At 35.3% G+C, this 27,928-nt stretch overlaps 1 protein-coding gene across 4 annotated transcripts in view; it reads left to right on the plus strand.

Moving 5' to 3' along the window:
- The window catches only part of CALCRL (calcitonin receptor like receptor), a 131,916-nt gene that overhangs the window by 17,542 nt on the left and 86,446 nt on the right, over positions 1 to 27,928 (plus strand). The window contains exons 2-3 of one of the 4 annotated variants that reach the window (XM_044932631.2): positions 6,634 to 6,701; positions 13,177 to 13,264. The exons of 1 other annotated variant lie outside the window; for it this stretch is intronic. The gene's annotated coding sequence lies outside the window, so the exon portion shown is untranslated. Of the gene's footprint in view, positions 1 to 6,633; positions 6,702 to 13,176; positions 13,265 to 13,351; positions 13,376 to 27,928 lie in introns of those variants that run through there. 2 more of the 4 variants (XM_025273658.3, XM_044932636.2) reach the window with 2 other exon arrangements.

Below are 27,928 nucleotides of genomic sequence, written 5' to 3' on the forward strand. Positions count from 1 at the left end.
AAAGCTGAAACCAAAAATAATTTTTAAAAGACCAAAATGTGACAATTTACTAATCAAGAAGGGCTTGATGAAATGGTAGAAAGGGCAGTTAAACTTTACATAATAATAGAATTTTCAGTTCAGGTACTTGGCACATAAAATTGGAGTTCAAAAATAAGTGATTTCTCACAGTGAGCAGAGACACCACACATTCTCAAGCTAGAATCATGCCCTACAATGAAAAATGGGTACTCCCAGTAGTCCTGTTCAGCAAAAGGCAATGCCAAAATATTTGTTTACTCTCATTTAGATTCAGCAGAGGTACCATGTATTCCTGAGACCCTTTTCTAATAAAGTGCTGCTTGTAGAATGAAAAAGCTGTTTTGAAGCCTGAATAGTTGTCTAATACTAAATTAAGTCTAAAAAAATTGCTGTCAACTTAAAATAATTTCTCCATTATTATTATTGACTTTTTATTGCATACTGGATTTAAGGGTACAGGCCAAAAATTCATTTTCAGTTTTAGCAGTTCTTCAGCTCTTACATATGCTGGATCTCCTTGACTCTATTAAGTGTCTCTTTTCTAGAGGCATAGCTTGCTAACCTACAGCATGGAATATGACTGTAAATCAGTTTGGTAATCCATGATGTTTCCCACAAGCAAATGGTATTAGCAATTCCTTAATTATTTCTATTTTAATTCCTCTTACTAGGTCCTCACCTCACTTGTTTCTAAAGGAGTGGATGTGCTCTCCTTGTTCATATGGATCATATTTTTTAATTGTATATATTTAAACATATAATTTAAAAAGTACACAAACCCTAAACTTTTCTTCCCTGAAGTAAAACCAGGTCAGATCTGGTCACAGCATCTGAGCAAACGGCAAGGTGAAAGCTTTTGAGATTCAACCAGAAGTTGATGAAACCATAAATGAAAAAAAACAAGATTAGAGTTAGGAGCTACTCAGGAGAACAGAAAAGATTCAGAAAAATTCTCATCTAGAGACCAAATATCTATATCTACATCTATCTATCTATCTATATATATATATATATATATATATGTATCTGTAAAAATGTAATTAACTTAGGTATCATTGCTTACTGAGTCAAAAAAGTGATATAAAGCCAGAGTTGGGGGTGTGATTTGTCAGTAAAAGAAAGCAGAAAAAGAGAAGGGGAGTAAACAGAATAAAGAGAGGAAAAGAGAGAGAAGATAAAAGGAGAGGCTCTAAAAGAAGATAAATTGATTTGATAAGACATATTATTTGCCAGAAAGTTTAGGAAATAAAAATTCAGCACTGAACTGCGTCAATTAAGAGGGGAGATATTCTGGATACATGGACAAAATTTAGTATGCAAATCCTTCTAGTTGTTTGGTATAACATGTTGGATAGGAAAATTTAACTGCCTAAATTTAGTATGTAAATCCTTCTAGTTGTTTGGTATAACATGTTGGATAGGAAAATTTAACTGCCTTTTTGTTTGAAGAATGGTTGAGTGTTAAGCTCTTACTCCTCTGATAAGAGGTGACAGGTATTCATGAAGAAGTTGTGAGAAGCAAATACCACTTCCCAGTGGTACTCATGTTCTAAAAGTTGGGCCTAATTGTTCAAGATTTTACTTTTTAAAAGTGAAGGGTTCATAGAGTCTGACCCACTGGGACATCTTAGTCTGTCTAGGATAGTTTCTCAAAAGGCAGCCCAGAAACTGGGCTCCCTTGCCCGGAGAATCCCAGGGATGGGGGAGCCTGGTGGGCTGCTGTCTCTGGGGTCGCACAGAGTCGGACACGACTGACGCAACTTAGCAGCAGCAGCAGCAATCATACCATGTTTAAAACAGCAGACCTGGTTTTGTTAACTGCACATCTCTCAGCTCATTCCAAATCTACCAAATCAATCTGAGGTGGCTCAACATACAGAGGAAGGTGATGCTGAAATGAGTCCTGCATGCTCTGAAAACTGCTTTCTCTTTACTTTGGATTTTGTGAAAATAAGAAATGATAATATGATTGAGTGCAAATTTATAATAAAATTAGGGTGAACAAAGCATGTGTTTAAATCAAGTGATTCTCTAACCAATGAAAGAATAAGTATAAATTCACACTGCACTACACATATATAACAAGATACATATTGCTTTCCCTTCTCATTCTTGCTTAGAGAATTATTAGTTTTGTGATTTGAGGTGCACATTTTCCATGTCTGAATCATTATAACTTAAAAGTCTTAGAAACTTAGTAATAATCCAAAGTACAACTTTACTCATCCTTTCTGTTTTCACTGGCCTCAAGGGGTAGTATACACACACACAAATACAAATATACACACAGATTCACAGGTTGTTCATCATTGGTCTTTCAAAATTCTCCCATATAGCTAAGAAACTAACCTAAAGTCAAAGAGAATTCACACACCTAAATCACATTTGTAAAATTTACAAAGTGTTTAAATTGTGCATATATTATGACTTAGCTATTACATCTTAAAAGGGGTCTGATCTCAACAATATTCTGACAAAAGGAAGTAAACTTTAAAATTGATCAGTGCTGTGTGAATCATCTCCATCTCCCACACTACCTCCAAGACCTATCTGAAATACATTGCATTTTTATATATTTTGATCCACAGATCTATAACAAGGTCTTGATTCCACAGTAATGAATCACACTCTGCACATTGTCCTATAAAACCTTTTTATATTTTAAATTTTTCATGCATACGCCAGTCCAGGTTCAATGCATGACACTGGATGCTTGGGGCTGGTGCACTGGGATGACCCAGAGGTATGGTATGGGGAGGGAGGACGGAGGAGGGTTCAGGATGGGGAACACGTGTATACCTGTGGCAGATTGATTTTGATATATGGCAAAACCAATACAATATTGTAAAGTTAAAAAATAAAAAAAAATTTAAAAAAAGATTATTAAAATGCACTGTTTAAATGAATTCCTGTATACCCAGAACCCATCTTGTCCATCATATTTGTCACTAATTAAGTCACATGTATGTGCCCAGAAGTAAGCCATTAGCCTAAACTTGTACTAGTCATTCCCTTGCTTTACTTTATGGCTTGACCATAATCATCTGTATTTCTAAGCAATGTATTATTTAGTTCTGTGTTTTTAGTTTTACTTTTATGAGAGTGGAATCCTTCTGAATATAGTCTTTGGAAACTTGCTTCTCATTCAGCATTATGTTCTGAAGATGCATCTGTATTAATGTGTGTAATTGTGGTTCTTTTCACTGGTACAGCGTTCCTTGGTATGAATGCACAATGCATTTATCTTTTTTTTCTGCTGAGAACATTTGGATTGCTTCTACAATTTTGCTATTACAAACAGTGAGGCAATGAACATTTTTTAACATATTTCCTTGGTACACATGTCTGACTTTCTTTAGGGAATACATTTATGAGTGGGATTTAAGGATCCTAGCAATTCTTAAACCAATTTATTCTCCCAACCATGTGTGAGGCTCCCATTGCGTCACATCCTTTCCAATTGTGTTAATGTCAAACTTTTTAAATTTTTGCCAGCATAGTGGGCATAACATAGTATCTCATTGTGGTTTTAATTTGCATTGCCCTAATTATGAATCACAGCAAATTTGCATGTAAAACAAATTAAAATTTTCCTCTGAAACATTTGTTTCTAATTGGGTAGCAGTGACTGGATGTAGAATTATGGTAAAACCACTTTTTGCTTATATGTTTTTGAGGAAAGGACTTTTTGGTTTGGGGGTCTAGGGAAAGAAAAGATTGTTTTATTGCTTTAAAGCTGGGTGTGGATGAGCGGCATTTCTCATCATGACTAAGAACATAGATTAATAATACCTAGAATCATACTTCCAAATTTCCATTTCCTTTAATTAAAAAATCCCATCAAATACATATCTTCTTTAAAAATAGGAGGTAAAGGAATAATTCCATTCAGATGTATGTGTGCTTTTTAAAAAAAGACTATTTTTCAGAGCTGTTTTAGATTCCTATAAAAGCTGAGTAGAAGGTAAAAGATTTTCCACCTAACCCTCTTCCTACCCCTTCCTCTATTACTCATATCCCCCATGAAAGTTGTACATTTGTTAGAATCAATTGACCTATATTGGCAGTTCATACCCACTCAAAATCCTGTGCTCTGTGACAGCCTAGAGAGGTGGGATGGGGTAGGAGGTGGGAGGGAGATTAAAAAAGGAAGGGACATTTGTATACCTACTGGTGATTCATGTTGATGTATGGCAGAAAGCAGAACAATATTGTAAAACAATTATCCTCCAATCAGAAATAAATAATTTTTTAAAAATACTGTATGATTCACTGTTGATGTTATGCATTCTATGAATTATAACAAATATATCATGACATGTATTATGTGGTTTTTTTAAATAGTCTTTTAACTGTTTTAAATCATTCATGGTGCTTACAAGTCTCGGAAAGAGGTCATATCTCTCTTTCTACTGTTGTAAAATTACTTAAACATAAAGTTATCCTAGAAGGCACTGCGTTTGTGTCTTCGTATAATTCCTCATTTTGGAAACCACTTGATTGCCTTTGTACCCATTGGCTGAATTGAACTAATGTATTTCTTCAAGTTTCTGATTTCCTCTTAATAAATACACTTAGGTTTGTGTATTTGTTCTTTTAACTTCATTGTTGTGCTTCACCATGGCAACAGTACCTCAAGAACGTTTATCCAACATTCTTATGTAATTCATTTATTTACTGTGTTTCTAAGGTTTAGTTGATTTTTATTTCATTGTCTAAACACTTCAGTCAGTGGTGCTGCTTGCACAAGATTAACTTTTTTTTGAATTTTCTCTAGGATCTTTATCATTTTAATTAAGGCTTTACAATATTTTCTTTGTATTTTTTAATACTGCAGATGCTGATATTTTCAGAGGAAAGTGGAATAACATGTTGACATATACATTATATTTTATTAATATATGCAATATGTTTACTAACCAAAATGATCTCAGCAATATATTCACTGGTAGTCCGAAGTAATTGTTGACATTTTTGTTTTCTACTAAAGCTTATCACCAAAAGGATGGAAATATACTTTCACAGCATTTTCAGTTGGGGTTAAAAATGAAATGTCTAGAACCACGCAGAAACAAAACAAAACAAAACCCAATGGTCACGTCTATTTCTAGTGGTATTTTCTAGCAAGTTGGGAAAGTACGCAAAATAAACTTCAACTTTGAACCTTGTGAATTCCATATGAATGCCAGTAAAGTCTGAGACTGAAAAGACTTTGTTATTTTTTCCAAAATAGCTAGTAGAAAATCCAGGTTTTAACTATATGCAGAGTGTCTGTTTATGTAAAACTACACATCTCTTTAATATGGTCACTATCCTAATGACAATATATGCTAGACCATTTATAATATATTATAAATTATTAAAGTATGTGAGGGTATAAAAATTTATAAACAAATTCAAATTTTTTTTATTTTTTATTTTTTAAATTTTATTTTATTTTTTAAACTTTACATAATTGTATTAGTTTATATAACAGATTTTATTACAGAGATTGCTTTTAACATAAGCTTCTTATACTTTTGGGTTTTCATGCAAGGATCCCTAGGGACTTCATGAAAATCCTTTACAATAATTCAGAAATTATTGTTGGAAGTAGCAGCAAATTGATGATTCATAAGAACAAGTTTATTAAAAAAAAAAAAACTCCTCTCAATATAAATTAATGGAGATAAAAATTTGCAAATGCAAATTTGACATCTTAAAGTACTATAAGTTCAAACAAGTAAGTAAGTAAGTGTTAGTTGCCTGGTCATGCCTGACTCTTTGCAGACCCCATGGACTGCAGCCCACCAGGCTCTTCTGTCCATGAGATTTTCCAGGCAAGGATACTGCAGTGAGTTGCCATTTCCTTCTCCAGGGGATCTTTCCGACCCAGGGATCAAACCTGGGTCTCCTGCACTGCAGGCAGATTCTTTACCAACTGAGCTACAAGGGAAGCCCAAATAGTACTTTAAAGTATTTAAAGAAGTTCAAATAGTACTGTGTAAATGCAAATCAAGGTATATCTTGCCTTAAACATTGACTCTGAAAAGAGACATGTAAACTACATTTATATATGTTAACTCTTAGTTTAGCAGTGGATGAGTCTCACTTGTTAGTAATACCCTATGTTTAAGGAGTACTAAATCTCATTACTGACATGGTCTAGTCTCTAGCTTCCTCTGACAAGGTCTGTGTCACTCTTTCCCCCTGATTCATTTCAGTTTGATCATGTTGGCTTTTTTTATATGCTTTGAACCAGTCATGTCATTCCATTTTCAGAATCATTGACCACGCCACCCTTTCCTCCAGGAACAACTTTTCTCCTGAACATTTGAGGACATCCACTTCTTCCTAGTGCTTAGATCTTGAACAACAGGCACCATTCTCCATGTGCGTGTGCCCTAAAATCCTCATTCTTAACAAATGAGGTGCAAGAACAAAGTTCTTGATTACTTTCAGGTTAAAACTGTGGCAACCTAAATTACCTGAAACAATACCTTCCAGCTTCCCATTAAAATAGATGTTTGTGATTTTCAGTAAGCACACTAGTATATAACTTTAAGTTATGTAAAATCCCACTATCCACTAATATTATTACCGAATTCACAAGAATGTTCTCTTGTCATCTAGGGTCCTACGATGATACACCAACCACTTGTGCTACCACCAGTCAAAACTATGGATGGCCCCACCTTCAGGTACTGCATATGAATATATTACAAAAGGACACTCATGCCTTAATGAAAGTAACATGTTAGATTTACAGTGATATTGAGGACAATATGAATATGTTAACAATCATAAGAAAGATTTCACAGAATGATACACAATATAACTTCAAATAATTTCTGAATAAAGGAAAACTTTGAAAGGCAATCTAACAAACGACTGATAAAGATGGACTTGTGGGCATCTGTCAAACTTACAAAGTCATTTCCTTGGGACCTTTGGGTATGAACTTATCCCACATGTTTATGTTCCCTTGGCCAGAGAACTAGGAATGTTAAATTAATACAAATGGCTCTTATAAGATTTATTAATATCCTTAATTTGGTAGTATTAGCCACAAACATCACACAAAAACACAAACACACACAAATATATAACGTCTATGGTTAATCTTGTTTTAACTATAAATACATATATATATATATATAAAAACAGGAGAAGGCAATGGCACCCCACTCCAGTACTCTTGCCTGGAAAATCCCATGGATGGAGGAGCCTGGTGGGCTGCAGTCCATGGGGTCGCTAGGAGTCGAAGAGGACTGAGCAATTTCACTTTCACTTTTCACGCATTGGAGAAGGAAATGGCAACCCACTCCAGTGTTCTTGCCTGGAGAACGCCAGGGATGGGGGCGCCTGGTGGGCTGCTGTCTCTGAGAGTTGGACACGACTGAAGCAACTTAGCATCAGCAGCAGCATATATATATATAACAAATTATGTTTCATGTATAAAGTAATAGGGCTAGGTTGCTCTTTTGAACTAAATTCCTTTCTTCTGTAAAGTTCTTTGTTTTCTGATTCACATTGTCACTGTTATATTCTTACAAATGGCTATAAACCTTTCCCATAATTGGAATGTAAAAGGATATCATTTATAAATAAGGGAACAGGAAAATGGTGGTTAGCTGAATTAAAGATTTAAGTTGCCTTAGCTACTATTTTTAGAACTCCTGGGCAAAGCAGTTTCAACTTCAATCATAGGCATTAATTTCAAGTTTCAGGAGCACTGGTGCTTCCAAAAAGATTACTGTTGAAGACAGATATCTCTTCTTATTTATATTTAGCACTGTAGTTCCATACCAGATAAAATATTAATTATGTGATTATTATTATACCTCACATCCTCCTTCCTGACAAAATTAAAGTAGCTTTCCTGTCCTCACTTATTTTTAGACTGCGAAGTATTTAACAATTCAGTAATGCATCATCTCAATAAACTATAATAGCATTAATGAAAAATAAAGTTTAGTGAATTACTTTATCTTAAATTCAAAGCTGAGTGAATTAATTCCTTACTCTAACTTTAAATTCCCAAGTCATTTTGTTGGACCAAAAATAGCCCCTCTATAACTATTCTTTGTCCTACAGTGTGTCTTTGGGAACTCATCATTGTTGTTCTATCCTTTTATGTGTCAGCTTCCTTTGCACATTGAATCTCGTATGACTCACAGTTCCTTAGAGCATGGTGTGAATGCTTGAAATGCCTACTTATAACTGACAGTTGACTTTTTTCTTCCTGAACTTTTTTATGTGAAGTGGTGCCAGATCAATTTTTTAAAGCCCCAATTTTGCTTATTGAAGACATATAAGAAAGAGCATAAAATGAAAGAAGATTCACTTACTGGGCAAAAACTGACTTTAACTTCCACTATCTGTGAGTACCAGTCATCCTCATATGGAAGTTAAGAGGATTACCCTTTCTTTTCTGTCTTTCCAACTTATAAATTCTAACATATATTGGCTAGTTTGAAGGAGATAATTTGGAAATGACTTGAAAATGAAAGGTCTGAATTTGAACTGCATTCTCTTCATTAAATTGATCTCTGACTTGCAGTGTATTGGTGAGATTTTTTTGTGAGACACAAAAAGCCCTGATAGTAATTTTTAAACTTTTATTTCTAGCATGGAGAGTTTAAGGTGGATATGTATTTAAATTCTAGCAAGAAAGAGTTTGAAAAAATGATCTCTAGAAAGATTAAAAAATATAACTGAGAACCAGTTTGCTATCGTATTATTTTGACTCACATGCAGTTTAACTTTAGCCTAATACAAGAAGCCCAGAAATAAGACTTAAGAAAGAAAACTCCTAGTCTTAGCTCATCTGCCTCTGCTGTGGGATATGAGGCAAATCACCAAACATTCCTGAACTCCGAACTTCTAAATCTATAATATGAACAGGTTATACTGTGAGACATCCAGGTCCATTTCAGCTCTGAAATTCTGGGTCCTCTAACTGTAATCACTCTGAATTAAAGACAGGAGCTGGAAATAAAATATCATTTGAAGTTCTTTGTAATCAATAATGTGATTTGTAATAGCTCAGTTCTTCTAACTCCAAATATTGTTTCATTTCTTTATTTACATAATCATTCTGTAGACTCTGAAACTTGACAAATAGGTAAGAGGTAAGAAAGAGAAAAAAAACAAGGAGAATGTCTCTGGCTAGGCTGAATTTTGGCAACAGAAGGATCCATTTCTATTAATCACTAAAATTGTATATTCTTACTGAAAATTCTCTTTGACTGCATGGTAGTAAAAATATTAACTTTTAAATTTATAATAATGTAATAGATCCATTTTCATATTTAAATCTTAAACCAGTTGAAACTGAATCTCACATACAAATTTTTTCCCAAAACTGATGGACAGTTGTAGCAATGCTTTTTATCAAATAATGTATCCATTCTATTACTGATTTAAAACATAATTAAATTGTTCTATTTGCTAAGTGATATTAACAAACTGGTTTGGATTCTAGGGTCTATTTGTCTTATCATTGGTTTTTGTTTAACTGACCTTTAAAATTATTCATTACCTTGATTGCATTACATTTATACATCATTTGGGGGAAAATTAAGCATCTCTATACATTTTAGTTTTATATACATTAATAAAAATGTCTCTTTAATAGAAATAATTTTATGTCCATGAAATAATTATATACCTTCTTCAATGGCTCTTCAGGCAGGAGTAATGCCTGGTTCTTAACGATCAGAGTGTACTTTTACACAGAATAATGTGAAAGTTTTCTTAGCAAATATTATGAATAGGTCAGAGAATCAAGAGAGAGTCAGGTTGATTAGAACAGTGAGAACTAAATTAAGGTAAATTTACAAAAAAAAAAAAAAAAGGGTATTGGTATTCCACTAATGAAACAAATTATAGGACTTTAAACTCAAATAAGACACTTTCAGGACCCTGGATTTAACTTTGTATTTATGATCTGGTGTTTTTTTAAAGAGAAAATTTATAAGCACATTGGTTTTCTCTAATCCAAGACCATAGCGGGTAAGTCCCCAAGTTGTCAGTGATTTGGTTACTACATCTTACACCAGGAGCAAAGGAGCCACTGGTGTGTAATTCAAGAGGCTGGCCACTGAGGGCTGGTCCATTGTGGAGCATATCTCTCCTAGCTAAGCTTTTGACTTTGCATGTCACATAAATAGATTGGAGTTTTGTCTCCCTATCTGTAAAATAGGAGATTAAATCTGAGAAAAAGAAAAATAAACTCTAAGATTCTCCTTAATTCTAACTCTTCTTTCACTTTGGCTCTTGGCTTAATCATCATCTCCAAAGGGTACATTTTACATTCTACTTTTGTCCTTTAATTTGTTATGTCTGTCTTTCTTGTCCCTGAGCTACATTAAATAAGCATTTGTAAAGAGCTATTTTAAACCTCTGTGTATTACACCTTATAGTGCCTGTAAACTCAGCTAAGTGTATTACAAATTGTATTAGAATGTTCCCCCCAAATTATATATTTAGTGATTAAATTACTCATGTAGATCAACTTCATGCATAATTGTCTTACCATTCCTTGAAAAATGAATAGCACACTGTCTTATTGCTCAGAGTTAAAAACAGGTAAACTAGGGGACATCATTGTTGTAGAAGATGTAATTGATGACCTCTTACAAAGAATAGGTATAAAAACATATAGCATATATTTTAAGTGTAATTTTTTAAAGAGTTAAAAGATGCAATTTTTTAATAGTTGGAATATCCAAAAAAATACCAATTCTTATCTTTCTGTATAATTAGCTGTGTTTCCAATAAAAATCGTTCAAATAAAAATTATGGATTCAACAAAATGAGTTTAGCACAACTGACGAGGAACATTTGCTATATATACTTGTCATTTATGTTAGCTTACATATCTCATATGCAAAATAAAGCATGAACCTAAGTGTAATACACCTCTTCAATAATTCAGTATTGTTCTTGATCCAGTGACTTGGGGGTCTCATTTTCATTGCCAAAAAATCTACAAGTATTCTAAACTGTAAGATATTTCCATATTATAATGCGTCCTATAAATGGTGGTATTCTTTGAAAATACACTTCTCTGAAATCTCCTTCTTAGCTTACTTTTAATCATACTCTATTTTAGTGCATAAAGCTGTCCTCTTTTGTATTGATCCCCAAAGTATTTCTTTTTTTGATCTCTATAAAAAATTCCAGACACAGAAATTGTTTTGCATGTAGTAGACTGCATTGAATATTTTCATACGAAATATTCAGGAGAGATTCACATATTAGCAATGTAAACAATTTAAGATCAAGTGGTAGACATCGTCATTTATAAAGATCACTTGGTTTTCCCAATATCTTATCTATTTCCAGCCTCTCCATCTTTCTGGATCCTCTCTCTTCCTCTTTATCACTCATTTCCCTGCTTCCTTTATAGGAGTGAAAATAATACACTTTCTAACATTGATTCATGGAGAGGAGATTTTTCTTTTTATATTTAAGCAATTGCAAATGTTTGTTTTTATGTATCGGTTCTATCATATGTTATTTTTGATGTATTTTACATACAAAAAATAGTTCCTTCAGTAAGAGAAATTCTGGTATCAATGTTAATGGTAATTATGTAATGAATTATGATAATCTATTTATAATGACAATTATTTAACATTTAATAGGTAAAAGTAAGTTGTCATTGAAGTTTAATGGGAACCAAATTATATGCAGACTTATTTGATGGCTCAGTGGACAAAGAATCCGCCTGCAATGCGGGAGACACAGGAGAAGAAGCAAGTTCCATCCTTGGATCAGGAATATCCCCTGGAGGAGGGCATGTCAACCGAAAGAGTCACAGAGTCTGAAACCACTGAGCGACTAAGCGCAGCACAGCACCTGTTACATGTAGTGGGCATGCATGCTTCGTCGCTTCAATCGTGTTTGACACTTTATGACCCCATGGACTGCAGCCCTCCAGGCTCCTCTGTCCATGGGATTCTCCAGGCAAGAATAATGGAGTGGGTTGCCATATCCTCCTCCAGGGAAATTTACTGACCCAAGAATTGAACCCACAGCTCTGAAGTCTCCTGAATTGGCAGGTGGGTTCTTTACCACTAGTGCCAGCTGGGAAGCCCTTTATGTAGTGTAGATACTATAAGCTTTCATACATTTACCTGTTTATTCCTGTTCACATTTGCTTTACATTAAATTATAATTTGTTTTATTCATTTTTCTGACTACAGTGCTCAGCCTAATAGTTTTCAAATGCAATGCATTTTTATTTTTGGTAAGATTGCATTTTTTTGTTTCATATGTCTTATACTTTAGATCAATGATCCAAACTGGCTTATGAATATACCTAAGGAGTAGGCAGAAAATGCTTGTTGTATAGAGATCAATTTCCAGATCCAAAATTCCTAAGGTCTAAGTTGCCAGCCAGTCACCCTTTCCACTTTTTCTTTCATAGTTTTCCTTTTACTTCTTTACACACACACATACTATTTCACCCTTCTGAGTCTCACTATTAATATTATACAAAGTATTTCTGCAGGACATAACAATCTCCGAGGCCATAAAAATGAGTATAGAAACAACAGATACACTGATGTTTGCCAAACCTTTTTTGAAAGTACACATGGCCTCTCTACTTTCTTCATCTCATCTGATATATTTCTAACAAAATTTACTTTGTGTTTAAAATTATGTATCAAATTTTGTAATGAATTTATTATGTTCTGATCTAGAGTATAAAGTCTAGAGGCAAACTCTTTGGTTCAAACCCTGAATCAAATAGTTTTTTTAATCACTTGGTTAAATTAATAAATCTACTTGTGCCTCAGTTTCCACATAGGTAAACCTGGGATAAACAGTACCTATTATATATATTTTTTTAATAATGTGATCATAAAGATTGAAAAGGTAAATATTACATTTTTATGTATTATAAATTGGTCATCATCTATTATGTATCATTGATGTTTCCAGACTTGGTGGTTACTATCTATAAGAACTGATAGAAGTTTCTGCAAAAGTGAAAGTCTTAGTCACTCAGTCATGTCTGACTCTGCAACCCCGTGGACTGTAGCCTTCCTGGCTCCTCTGTCTATGGAATTCTCCAGGCAAGAATACTGGCGTGAATAGCCATTCCCTTCTCCAGGGGATCTTCCTGACCCAGGGATTGAAATCGCATCTCTTGCACTGCAGGCGGAATCTTTACCATTGGAGCCACCGGGAAAGCACGATAGAAGTAGAGGTGGAAACATTTAGTGCTTAGATCATGGCTTGGAATTGAGTAAGTCTTGTGTGAGCTACTATCATCAGCATCACCATCATTATTATTATTCTAATAAAATTGTAATGGTCAAGCAATTGAGAAGGATTTTTAAAACACTCATTCAAACGGGTAAGTTTTTTAATGAAATTTCAACCTAGGTATATGTTTTGTTGCATAAAATAGTTCGGTCAGGGAAGACTTCATTGAAAATTTTCCTAGGAAAAGTTTGCATAGCAACCATGCGAATGCTTCACAGGAAAAGGAAGATGCTGCGAGATGATAGCGTTTAAGTCTCACTTGCTCACTCAGTGACCTGCTTCTTCCTCCCTCCATCTTCCTTGCTCCACTCCGTCTTTACACGTACTGTTTCTCTCTTATGACTTTTCCTGGTTCTCCTGTAATGTAGTCGCTTAAAAGAATTGGAAAACTAAAAAAATATATTTCAATAGAATACAATTCTGTAAGCAAAAGGTGGATAGTGGAGTGGAATATGATGTCAAGGAGATTAAGAAATTTCCAGCTGTCAAGAGAACACTCATTTCTCTACAAGTGATTGTGTAGGTATTAAATTGTTCTTGCATTTATATTTCATTGAAAATAATATAGCAGTTATAGTTTAAAATATCAACATTTAAAATGTGCCAAATATTACACTTTGCAAATGATCTAGTAACTTAAATGGATGAAGTTTTAAAATTACTTTAGAAATAGCATCAACAGAAAAGTTAGAAGAACACTTGCACTAGATTGACATGTTTAGTTCATCTTTGCATTCCCTTTTCCATGAAAAGTACACTTAAAATAAGTTTACTAATAAATATGCATATAACATTTTATTATGAAAATATGATGAATTATAATATCATACCTTTCATTGTAGCATGGAGTTGTAACCAAAACAACTAACCTCATGTTCTTAACTTGACATAATTACAGGAGGATGTGTTGGATCTGGGATAAGGTGATGAGATATTACATGTATCACATGGAAAAGAGCTCTTGATGCTGTTAGTAAGAAAATAAATATAAGGCTTTGCAAATAGTGGGTTAGAAGATACCATAAGGGTTTCTCTTTTGTCATTAAGGATAATAAATTATAAGGAGATTAAGAAAGATCCTTTGCAACTGGAGCCTTTACTTCTACATATAATAATTTATATTTGTAGTTTAGGATAAATAAATAGCTTACATTTATTTATTGATAATGAAGAATATTATGCATTTCCAAAAACGAAAGAGCTTGTCATTAGATGTGGAAAAACCCTAGTCTTTTTCCAAGATGCAATAATCCATTAAAAAAACAATCAGTTGAACAAAGAGTACCTATCTTGAAAGAGGTTTTTTTCATATCAAAAAAGCTCATTTAGTGGGATAGATCTATACTTACAATTAAGAATCAAACTCCTCAGAACTCAGCAGAGTTCATTAGACTCCAGATTAATTCTAATAGTCATTAGGGTGTGGATTTCCCCTCTGTAGGAAAACCCCAAATTAAAAAAAAAAAAAAGCACCCTTCTCCCCTAATAGAAAGCCCTGTTTCTTTTCTTTAGATACTTTATTATTGTTTCATTTTGTCTTCTATCCTATCTCCCAAGTCCTCCTTAATCTTCTTTTCAAAGCAAGTTAATCTTTTTATGGAATAGATTGGTTTTGATAAAATTTTCCCTCTTCCCAAATTATGCAGACCCAAGCATGAACACATCAAAGTGAAATTTCCAATCAGCCTATGCCACAGTTCATTTATACCTGTCAGGATTATACTTTTGCTAGTTTTTAACTTCAAGCCAGTTTTTCCTAAATTGCCCATTTTTATAACGTTCCCAGATTATCTAATTTTCTGTCTATATTAACCTGTCAGTCACAATATACTTAAAAATGGCCAGAGGGGCAAGTCTTGGGTTTCCCTGGTGGTTCAGCAGTAACAAATCTGCCTGTAATGCAGGAGACCTGGGTTCAATCCCTGGATCAGGAAGATCCACTGGAGGAGGGCATAGTACAACCCACTCTTGTACTCTTGCCTAGAAAATTCCATGGACAGAGGAGCCTGACAAGGCGGCAGATCATAGGGTTGCAAAGGGTCAGACGTGATTGAAATGACTCAGCAGCAGCAATGGGACAAGCCTTTCCACTGTGTGGCGTGTTTGCTTAAAGTCTTGCTAATATACTTAATGTTATATTATTTATATTTTCTACTAGTTATTGAAAATAAATGAAAACACATTTTCATTTATTGACTTCTGTTTAAGTGACCTAAAGTAATGGAGAAATGCCCAGCACCTAGAAAGAATAAAGGGTGTGGCCTAGGAGGAAAACACAGTCATTTACTGTATTTTACAGGAAGTTCCTGCTGTGACTAAAAGTTCTTTGCTCTCTCGGAGACTAGATATAAGACAAAGGGAAATGCAACACAGATAACTGGTAGCCTTTAATCTGTTGAATCTAAATATGTCTGCCAGTGAGAAACAGATCCTGGATTTAGGGAAAATGAGTGCTGTGATTTAATGAGTCTGGGAAGTAGACCTGGCAACAATAACTCAAGAAAGCCTTTAGATGTACTTTTACTGTTTTAGGCTGTTTTAGAGAAAACAAACCCTCCAGGTGAAAGTTCAACACTTCTCTGTCAAATGTTTTTCTGTATGACACCGAATAGCACCTGAGGTAAGAGAAATTCCAGTAAACAGTAACTATCAACTGCCAAAGGTAAAAATGACCTCACTGGGCATATCCACATCTTTTAAATCAAATTTGGCTGCACTTTTAATTAGACTTTAAGCAAGAGACCTGCCTATCTATAAGTACAAATCATGGCCATGCTGAATTTATTATTCTTTATTATCTCACATATAAATTTGTTTTTCACATTTACTACTATATAATTAGTAACAAATTAACTTTAAATCATTTGGGATTCCATTTTATACAGTGTGCCTATCTTAGTTACATATTTCTGGAAAAGTTTATTATTCCCTATTTTCTATCAATTTTTTCCAAAGCCTTTGGATGTTAAATAAAGGATCCTGTGACACAAAGACTGCCATATCACTAGAAACACTAATGCATGCATACATATAAAACCACAAAATACTTTAGAATGTAGTTTACTATCAAAAGAGCAAGTTTTCTGAACCATAGCACACCTTAGAATTTATCTTTCAGAGAAATCATAAATATATTCCTCAACATATCCTATTAAGATAGTTTCTGTGTTTCCTTTACTGGGGGAAAATGACACTGTATGCTTTTATAAATTCTCATATTCTACCTGGTATTTCATAGAATATTTGGTGGAATTGTACATGAATATACACAAACATATATACATACATACATGTAGCTTGAAACACATTAGCTGAAATTCAAATATATTCTGAGGGAAAAAACATGCAATAAATATAAAGACAAACAAGTGTGTTTGTTTATAAAGACATATTAAATTAAAAAGAATAAGACTAAATTTTTGGTTCAAATTTTCTAGTGCCTAGTTTGAAAAGGTATGTACTTGTAGCCAGAACAACTCTCTAACACTCTATTATTAATTCTATCATTCTCTATTACTGTTTTGAAGTTTAACTGCATCTTCAAAAATTTTCAATAGTGAGCAGGGAAGAGTTATTGTTTTCTCTTACAAGTCCCAACTAAATATAATATAAATTGTAATTTCTATTCTCTCTGTTATAGATCTGATGCTTGGAAATCTTTTGGGCCATTTCTGAGCACAGAGCTTTAAGCAGTCCTATATTCAGTTTTCTAATGATTTATAGCTTTGTAGGACTCCAGTTTAGTTCAATTGCTCAGTTGTGTCCGACTCTTTGTGACCCCACCAATGGCAGCATTCCAGGCCTCCACGTCCGTCACCAACTCCCAGAGCTTTCTCAAACTCATATCCATCAGGTCGGTGATGCCATCCAACCATCTCATCCAATGTTGTGCCTTTCTCCTCCTGCCTTCAATCTTTCCCAGCTTCAGACTCTTTTCTAATGAGTCAGTTCTTCATATCGGATGGCCAAAGTTTTGAAGTTTCAGCTTCAGCATCAGTCCTTTCAATGAATACTCAGAACTGATCTCCTTTAGGATGGACTGGTTGGCTCACCTTGCAGTCCAAGGGACTCTCAAGAGTCTTTTCCAACATCACAGTTCAAAAGCATCAATTCTTCGGCAATCAGCTTTATTTATAGTCCAACTCTCACGTCCATACATGACCACTGGAAAAACCATAGCCTTGACTAGATGGAACTTTGTTGATAAGTTAAACTTTGTTGAACTAATGTGTCTGCTTTTTAACATGCTGTCTAGGTTAGTCATAACTTTCCTTCCAAGGAGTAAGCGTCTTTTAATTTCATGGCTGCAATCACCATCTGCAGTGATTTTGGAGCCCAGAAAAATAAAGTCAGCCACTGTTTCCATTGTTTCCCCATCTATTTGCCATGAAGTTATGGGACCAGTTGCCATGATCTTAGTTTTCTGAATGTTGAGTTTTAAACCAACATTTTTCACTCTCCCCTTTTACTTTCCTCAAGAGGCCCTTTAGTTCTTCTTCACTTTCTGCCATAAGGGTAGTGTCATCTGCATATCTGAGGTTATTGATATTTCTCTTGGCAATCTTGATTCCAGCTTGTGCTTCCTCCAGCCCAGCATTTCTCATGATGTACTCTGCATATAAGTTAAATAAGCACGGTGACGATATACAGCCTTGACATACTCCTTTTCCTATTTGGAACCAGTCTGAGGTTATTGATATTTCTCCCAGCAATCTTGATTCCAGCTTGTGCTTCATCCAGGCCGGCATTTCCAAGATGTACTCTGTATATAAGTTAAATAAGCAGGGTGACAATATAAAGCCTTGAAATACTCCTTTCCTGATTTGGAACCAGTCTGTTGTTCCATGTCCAGTTCTAACTGTTGCTTCCTGACCTGCATATAGGTTTCTCAAGAGGCAGGTCAGGTGGTCTGGTATTCCCATCTCCTTCAGAATTTTCCACAGTTTGTTGTGATCTACACAGTTGAAGACTTTGGCATAACTAATAAAGCAGAAGTAGATGGTTTTCTAGAATTCTCTTGCTTTTTCTATGATCCAATGGATGTTGGCAATTTGATCTGTGGTTTCCTCTGCCTTTTCTAAATCTAGCTTGAAAATCTGGAAATTCATGGTTCACCTATTGTTGAAGCCTGGCTTGGAGAATTTTGAGCATTACTTTGCTTGCCTGTGAGATGAGTGCAATTTTGCAGTAGTTTGAGTATTCTTTGGCATTGCCCTTCTTTGGGATTGGAATGAAAACTAACCTTTTCCAGTCCTGTGGCCACTGCTGAGTTTTCCAAATTTGCTGGCATATTGAATGTGGCATTTTCACAGCATCATCTTTTAGGATTAAAATAGCTCAACTGGGATTCCATCACCTTCACTAGTTTGTTCTTAGTGATGCTTCCTAAGGCCCATTTAACTTTTCATTCCAGGATGTCTGACTCTAGGTGAGTGATCACACCATCATGATTGTCTGGGTCATGAAGATCTTTTTTGTACAGTTCTTCTGTGTATTCTTGCCACCTCTTAATATCTTCTGCTTCTGTTAGGTCCATACCATTTCTGTCCTTTATTGAGCCAATCTTTGCATGAAATGTTCCCTTAATATCTCTAATTTTCTTGAAGAGATCTCTAGTCTTTGCTATTCTATTGCTTTCCTCTATTTCTTTGCATTGATCACTGAGGAAGGCTTTCTTATCTCGCCTTGCTATTCTTTGTAGGACTAGATGGATCCTTATAGTTTTTTGATACAACTGATTATTTTTAAATGAAAAACTGAGAAGCAGGCAAATAAAAAGGCTGATTAAAAGAAAAAAAATAGTAATCTGTTGTCACAGAGTTAGTATGCATTTTTCTTTAAAACATTTGTGCTGACTATTCTATCAAATGCCCTCAAACTACCTCTGCCCATGTCCCTTTTATCTATAAGCAACACTTAATTCTTGGTATAAATTTAATTTTTCCTCATATTCTTCTGGACAACTTCTTTTATGTTTAACTTGGAAATTAACAAAGCATTTTTTTTGCTATTTACTCCAAGATCATTGCTATTGTTCACAGGTTTGAAAAATCTTCTTTCATGATGCCCTAAAACATGTTGTCACATACTTTTAAATCCAGACTTCCAAAAACTACTCCACTTTGGCCTATCCATTGTCCATTGACCAATGGACCATTGTCCATTGTCCATGACCTATCCATTGTCCATTAACTGGGATCACCTAACATGCTGATGTATATTAAATTTTCAGTGTAGCTATTGCTACAAAATCTCTCATGTAGTTTCAGTGCAAACCTGATCAAATAAATAGTATAATTGATATTTCTATTTAAAAAAAAATTGGTTCTATCAAATGTTTCTGAAATTGCTCTTCAAATCCTGATATGTTGATGGTAGGGGACACACATGTGCTTAGAGTCTTCGTATCCACTTTGTCTATAGGCCACCATCTGAGTCACTAGGGAAGCCTCCTGTTGAAAGGAGATCTCTCAATTGTCATTTTATTTTACTTTTCTCTTTTTGTATAGTAAGTTGGCCCTTATTTAGCCCCAAGGCCTTAAGAAATTGAGTAAGCAATAAGTATTTACCTTGAAAAAAGATTGAGAAAATACATAATTTATTACACAAGTTGAAGGTGGATGTTTTAGCAAGAGTATCATTCAAACACTGATGAAGTAGATAAAAACAAAGATAATGCTCACCTTGTTCACTAAATATAATTCTTTTGAGTCATTGATTTTTAAATTTGCTTGAAATGACATGCAAATACATTAGTCTAAAAATAATAATTTGCAACTGAAATCTCAATAATAAAGATCATTTGATCACTTGTGTGTATAATTGGGTGTTCATACTTTATCTTGAGGATGTCATTAACTCATTTCACAGGATTTTGCATACCTAGGCTAAATCCCTAGGTATGAGGCAACATAGGGAAACCCAAAGGAACTGGAGCTAGGAGATATTTTTCTAGTCTCTATATCTGACCTATTGTTTGAATGTAATCAAAACATATCACTTCTTCAGTATTAAATGTCCTCTATACAGTAAATTTTTGTACTACATTGACTTTTTTATATTATTAAAAATATGATATTTAAACAATAATAAATTCACAATGCTTATACTTCCAAAAGTCATGTTTTATATTGTTTCTCCAATTCTGAAAAAGAGATCTTTCTGGGGTCAGAAAGATCTCAAGTCTTCTGTAACTGAGCAATTGCAAGGTAGAAATTACATAGCATTAGAAATATCAATAACCTCAGATATGCAGATGACACCACCCTTATGGCAGAAAGTGAAGAAGAACTAAAAAGCCTCTTGATGAAGGTGAAAGTGGAGAGTGAAAAGTTGGCTTAAAGCTCGACATCAGAAAACGAAGATCATGGCATCTGGTCTCATCACTTCATGGGAAATAGATAGGGAAACAGTGGAAACAGTGTCAGACTTTATTTTTCTGGGCTCCAAAATCACTGCAGATGGTGATTGCAGCCATGAAATTAAAAGACGCTTATTCCTTGGAAGGAAAGTTATGACCAACCTAGATAGCATGTTCAAAAGCAGAGACATTACTTTTCCAACAAAGGTTTGTCTACTCAAGGCTATGGTTTTTCCTGTGGTCATGTATGGATGTGAGAGTTGGACTGTGAAGAAGGCTGAGCACTGAAGAATTGATGCTTTTGAACTGTGGTGTTGGAGAAGACTCTTGAGAGTCCCTTGGACTGCAAGGAGATCCAACCAGTCCATTCTAAAGGAGATCAGCCCTGGGCCTTCTTTGGAAGGAATGATGCTAAAGCTGAAACTCCAGTACTTTGGCCACCTCATGCGAAGAGCTGACTCATTGGAAAAGACTCTGATGCTGGGAGGGATTGGGGGCAGGAAGAGAAGGGGACGACAGAGGATGAGATGGCTGGATGGCATCACTGACTCGATGGACGTGAGTCTGAGTGAACTCTTGGAGTTGGTGATGGATAGGGAGGCCTGGCGTGCTGCGATTCATGGGGTTGCAAAGAGTTGGACACAACTGAGCGACTAATCTGATCTGATTTAATATCATTCATTTTTTCCTGAAGTATAGTTTAATGATCTTAATATAAACAAAGAATCAAAATTTAATGTAAGTAATGGTGAGGATTATTCATTTTATTATCCTCCCTATAGGATCTATCATGATGGTGGGCACACAGCAAGAAATTGCTTCAAGTTCTAAGGTGGAGACAAAATTAGAAATTTGGGGAGTTATTGATAATGTAACTTAGTATCCAGAAGTTTTTGTAACCTAACAAGATTTCAGCCACAAGAATAATGATGGAAAAGTTCACTTAGATATAATTAAGATAAACAGTATAGAGCCAAGAGTAGGTTTCAAAGTATTCGAAATTATGAAAATTGTAAGTGAACTACAGGATTACCTAGCTGATTTAAGGTACCTTGGGCTTTTACATGCATTACCTGATAATACAGAGGTATGTGATAGTTCCTAATGAAGTTATTTTCAAATGGGAAAAAAATGAATAGAGCTACTTCCACATGGGTGGTACTGCTACTGATCTAATGTATACCTAAGGATTAATCTATTCATGGCTCAGCTAGTTCTATCTAAGAAAGGTAACATGTAAATTCTTGTTAGTCAGCATTTACAGATACCCTCCCTTTAGAGTGTTCAGAGGAAATTCTCAATTAACTTTGAAATCATTAACGTAATCCTCTCTCAAAACCCAGAATATTGCATCAATATTCTGATAAGTTGGGATTTCTCTGGTAGCTCAGCTGGTAAAGAATCTGCCTACAATACACAAGACCTCAGTTCGATTTCTGGGTCAGGAAGGGATGACAACCCCTGGAGAAGCGATAGGCTACCCACTCTAGTATTCTTTGGCTTCCCTGGTGGTTCACATGGTAAAGAATCCACCTGCAATGTGGGAGTTCTGGGTTTGATCCCTTAACTTAATCCTTTCTCAAAACCCAGAATATTGAATCAATATTCTGATATGTTGAAGTCGCTCAGTCATGTCCAACTCTTTGCTACCCTAGGGACTGTATCCCACCAGGTTCCTCTGTCCATGGATGGGATTCTCCAGGCAAGAGTACTGGAGAGGGTTTCCATTTTCTTCTCCAGGGGATCTTCCTGACTCAGGGATTGAACCCAGGTCTCCTGCATTGCAGGCAGATTCTTTACCATTTGAGCTACCTGGGATTCCCTCTGATATGTTAGGCCTACTTAGAATAAACTTTAAGACATGTATTGCTACTTGTATTTATGTATAAATAATCCAAGACTGGATACTAGAAATTATCTTTCTTTCATCTTCTTTTCTGAACACTAGCCTTTCCCCACACCTCTACTCTCTTATATCACTTCTGTGTACATTTCAAAATTCTTTCTTTTCACTCAAGATACCACTCAAACATATGTACTCCTGAAAAGTAAATTCATGTTATCTCCTGCCAAGTTTAGATTTCAAATTAAGTTGAATGAGGCCCATAATGATTTGGCTTCCTCCAGCCACTATTTGACAAGAATTCATATCTGCTTTCTCCCCTGGAGGCTCAGATGGTAAAGCATCGGTCTACAATTCGGGAGACCGGGGTTCGATCCCTGGCTCAAGAAGATTCCCTGGGGAAGGAAATTGCAACCCACTGGTATACTATTGCCTGGAAAATTCCATGGACGGAGGAGCCTGGTAGGCTACAACTCCATGGGCCCGCAAAGAGTCCGACACAACTGAGCAACTTCACTTTCACTTTTCTTTCAATGTATCCCCTTTTTAAAATATTTTATCTTATATTAGAGTAAAGCTGATTAACAGTGTTGTGATAGTCAGGTGAACAGCAAAGGGACTCAGCCATACATATACATGTATCCCTTTTCCCCCAAACTTTCTTCCTCTCCAGGCTGCCACATAAAGTTGAGCAGAGTTTTCTGCTCTATGGACAGGATCTTGTTGGTTATCCATTTTAAATATAGCAGTGTGTATGTATCATCCCAAACTCCCTAACTATCTCTTACTCCTATTCTTCCCTGGTTGGCAACCATAAGTTTGTTCTCTGTAAGTCTGTTTTATAAATAAGTTCATTTGTCTCATTTCATTTTAGATTCTGCATAGAAGGGATGTTATACGATATTTTTAGGATACATACAATATATCTTTTTAACAAATTTAAAAAAAAACTGTTTAGCCTGTCCTGAGCTTTGTTTGTGGCTGTAGACAAATAGGTGAAACTTAGCAAAGAATAATCATCTACAGTGATCTTCACCGTAAGGACAGCTGCCTCTCCCTATTGGTCCAATTCTTTCCTTTTAAAAACATTCAAAAGAAGAAACATAATTATGACCATTAGCCTATTGAGCTCTACCTTCAAACAGCTTCAATATAGTGTCATTTTTACACTTTGAAAAAACAGTGATTCATTAAAGAAGAGTTTCCCAAGATATGCATGATGATTATGTCATAAGCTCATGAAAGAAATTCCATCTATTCCAGAATTAGTTCATTAAATGAGTCTTTTAATCAGACTGATTCTTGATGCAAAAGACAGAAACTTCTCTTTAAATTCATCTGGCCAAGATGCAGTCTTTAAACATATGAAATATCAACAGATTAATTTTGAGCACTACATGAAAACGATTTTTAATTCTCTTACAATGAAGGCTGTTTTAGAAATGTTAGCACTTACTTCATTTTGTAGATTTTAGAGTAATTTCTATCTGGAGCGTATAGTTTGGTGGCAGTGGCAACTGAAGATTTGATGATTAGTAAGACAAACAGGTTAAGTTGACATATGAGCCAGTCTCTGCTTCCAGAAAGAGTGGTGTGTGGTTCCTGAACTAACAGTTATTAATTATAGGACTTTTTTAACTTCTGTGTTTAATGGCTTAATATTATGCTATTCATCTTCATAATGCTATCAGGCAGATAGCATAGATCCTTTAGAGGTAGATTTCTACTTCTAGTTAAAATAATCTAAGGAAGCTTTTTTTGATTCATTTTAATTTAACCTGACATACAATAACTATTTTTTTTAAATAATAGCTCATCAGAAAATTAAAATATATTTGTTTTAATTTTAAATAAAAGAAATGGTCTATTTATTAACAAGATAATGGTTAAAATGAGATAATATTTAAAATACCTTTATAAAATTCTTAGAGAATTTTCTTTTGAGTTTTTATTTAGAGTCAAGCTCTGAGAACTAACTCAATCCAACTGTATTATTCTGCTAAGGCTACCATAAAAAAAAAAATCACAGATTGTGAGGCTTCAATAACAAAAGTTAATTTTCTCATTGGTTCTGGATGCTGGAAGTTCAATATCTAGGTGTTGGCATGTTTGGTTTCTCTTGAGGCTCTCTTGTTGGCTTGCATATGATCACATTCTCATTGTGTCTACCACAGTCTTGTCTCTGTATATGAGCATCCCTGAAGCTTCTTTTTCTCTGCATAAAGACATCAGATTAAGGACCCACACTTATTACCTCATTTAACCTTAATAACCTCCTTTAAGTCCCTATCTCCAACATTAGGGGTTTTAGCTTCAACAAAATTAATTGGGAGGGGATACAATTTACTCCACAACACTGAGAATTTCTAAGAAATTATTTCAAAGAAAATGGAGTTGAAATTGGTTGGAGTTAGTAGAAATTTTACAACAATCCTAGGTAATAACTGAGTTCATTCCCTAAGTAAAAAAATAATCATCCCGTTGACCTAAAATAAATAGCCTGCCAGTTACTTCTACAGCATGGAATGGATTTATTCAAGATCAGCATAGAATTGCAATCCAGGGTCTTCAGTCATGGCAATGGAGAAGGAAATGGCAGCATTCTTGCCTGGGTAATCCCATGGACAGAAGAGCCTGACGGGCTACAGTCCATGGGGTTGAAAAGAGTCAGACAGGACTCAGCGACCAAACAAACACAAATCATGGCAAGTCACATGCAAGTCACCCACAAAAACTGGAGAAGTGGCATTTTTTTATAGTGGGGGAAAGGAAGTTGGGAGGGCTAAAGTAAACAGAGTCCATGGTTTTTCACTGGCTGAGTTATGACCGTCTCTTATTGGCTGAACTTTTGCCAAGAAAAAAGAGGAAGTCTTTCTTCTTCATGTTAGGTTTTGTTATAGTTGCAGAGTGTTAGAGCTCCTATTTCTGTCCTTCTGACTCTATTTTAACTGAGGCTTCTGTTTATTAATTTCTACACTTCCCTTTTTTTGAGCAAGGTCTTTCTCTAAAAGCATGGCTGGTTAAGAGTCAGGTTTTTCCAGTTTCAGTGGCTTTTTGTCCCTCAATGCCAGGAAGAATCTTTCCTAAGTGTAGTATTCCTTGTCAAAGGGAAAATGCATGGATCTTTTGAGATCATATTTAAGTAAAAAGGAGTGGTAGAAGGGAGAGCTCTCAGGTACTTTTTATTTAAAGCCCATTTGTTTTCAAGATCATAGTCATCTAATCAAAGGTTTGGCAGGTGAACTTCCAAAAGGCCTGGTCTGGATATCTGAGGAAAGTTGTCTCATCAGATGTTGTTTCCTTCAATTCTGGGAAACCTTTTCTTCCAATTAACCAGATGATATGCCTGTTAGTCAGGACTTGGTGTATCCTATGAATCCAAGAGTCCTTTCCTTATAGTTTGGCAGTACCTCAGTTGGTTAGCAGAACCTGATAGGGGTCTTTCCAATGAGATTGAAGAGAGCCTTCTGTAGGTATCTTTTCCAGTTGGTGAAATTTCCAGTTTGCAAAGTATTATACTTAGGATCTTCATTTCCTGAGAGTGTACTGTGAAAAGATTACTCTACCAAAACACGATTTTTTGAAAAAAATAGAAGCTATTAGACTTTTGTAATATTGGAGTATCTTTCCTTTTATCAGTTGTGGGTCAGAAGAGACAGGAGTCAAGTGCATGGGAGTCCTGTGGCTATCACAAAGGGTGAAAGTTTATGAATTCCAAAAGAGTGGATCTAATATATAGAAAAGCCAATTGCAATGCTTTTGGCCAAGGTATTTGGAGGACCTCACATAATTTGCTATTGAGTCGTAATAGAGACATTAGTGCATTCAACTAAACCAGAGGATTAAGGATGGTAAATGCAGTGGAAATGTTGCAAAAGTGGTCAAATAGCACAGACGTGTTAAAGTAACTAATCAGTAAAATGGGTTCCTGGATCATTATGAAATTTGAAAGGAATCCCCGGGTAGGGATAATTTTGTTTTCAAAATGACTTTGCTACAGGGTTCAGTCCAGTGTAAAAACATACAGACACTGACTAAAACTTATTTATATCCATAAGACAGAGTAAGTGGTATGAAATCCACTTACCAGACCTCAAATGACCCATTAGTCAAGTGAAGTCACTCAGTGGTGTCCGACTCTTTGTGATCCTGTGGACTGTAGCCCACCAGGCTCCTCCGTCCATGGGATTCTCCAGGCAAGATTACTGGAGTGGCTTGCCATTTCCTTCTCCAGGGGATCTTCCTCACCCAGGGATCAAACCCAGATCTCCCACATTGCAGGCAGATGCTTTAACCTCTGAGCCACCAGGGAAGCCCAAAATTAGGAAGTTTAAAATGTTCAGAAGCAATACGGACAGGCTACCCTGGGTTGTATTTTGGACAGTGGGACACATGAGGTGAGCACTTTTTGTAGCCTTGATAACGTTTCCCCACTCATTGATTCATGAACGTTATTATTTTGTCAGTAAACTGGTGTTTTAATGCATGTTCAATGGTGAGGAGTGAACATTTGAGAGTCTACAGAAAGACTGGATTGTAATTTGATCCAAGCCAGAGCCTTCTCTTTTTATCAAACAACAATTGTTGAATTTTCATTCTGTTTTTTCCTTCCCTGAAGCCAATTGTTGGGCTTTTCTAGCCAGTTTATAACTTATCATTTGGGAAAATATCACTTTTGACCATGACAGCAGTTTGGCTGTTATTGGTTCCTTTAAGGAAAGCAGCCCCTGTAAAAATGTCAGCAGGGTGATTTCCTCTAACTTCCGGACAGTCAAGTTTAGAATTCCCCGGAATCTTAGTAATAGCTAAAGTGGCAAGTAAAAATATTGCATTCAGTAATTTCTGAACATAAGGAACATTTTTTGTTTTATTTTTTCTGGAAGTAAAGAAGTCACATTGCTTCCACAACATTCCAAAATCATGAGCTACTCTGAAAGCATATCTACTCTCAGTATAAATATTGACAAATTTGCCCTTGGCTGAAGTACAAGCCCATGTAAAAGCATATGATTCAATCTGTTAGGCTCAAGTAGACATAGGTGAAGATGCTGCCTCAACAGTACCAAAATGTGTTCCAGTAGCATACTCTGTAAAATATTTGCCATTGTCACCATTTAAACAAGAACCACCAGTGAACCATGAGACTTCAGTGTTACTCAAGGGAATTTCCTGCAGGTCATCATGAAAAGTCAGGAGGTGATCCATCAGTATTAGGCAGTTGTGAGGGATTTTGTCAGTGACAGAGGGGAGAAGAGTAGCAAGGTTAAGATTACCACAGCATGAGAGAATTATGTGAGGAGTAGTTTTAAAAAAGATTTCATAAGAGATGAGCTGACTAGTGGAGAAATGTTAAGTATGATGGGAATTCAGGAGAGCCAATATAGCATGAGATACAAAAATTGTTAGGGAGAAATCCCACAATAATGTTCTCAGTAGCCTTA

This window comes from Bubalus bubalis, chromosome 2 (assembly GCF_019923935.1).
Source record: "Bubalus bubalis isolate 160015118507 breed Murrah chromosome 2, NDDB_SH_1, whole genome shotgun sequence".
NCBI classification, from domain to species: domain Eukaryota; kingdom Metazoa; phylum Chordata; class Mammalia; order Artiodactyla; family Bovidae; genus Bubalus; species Bubalus bubalis.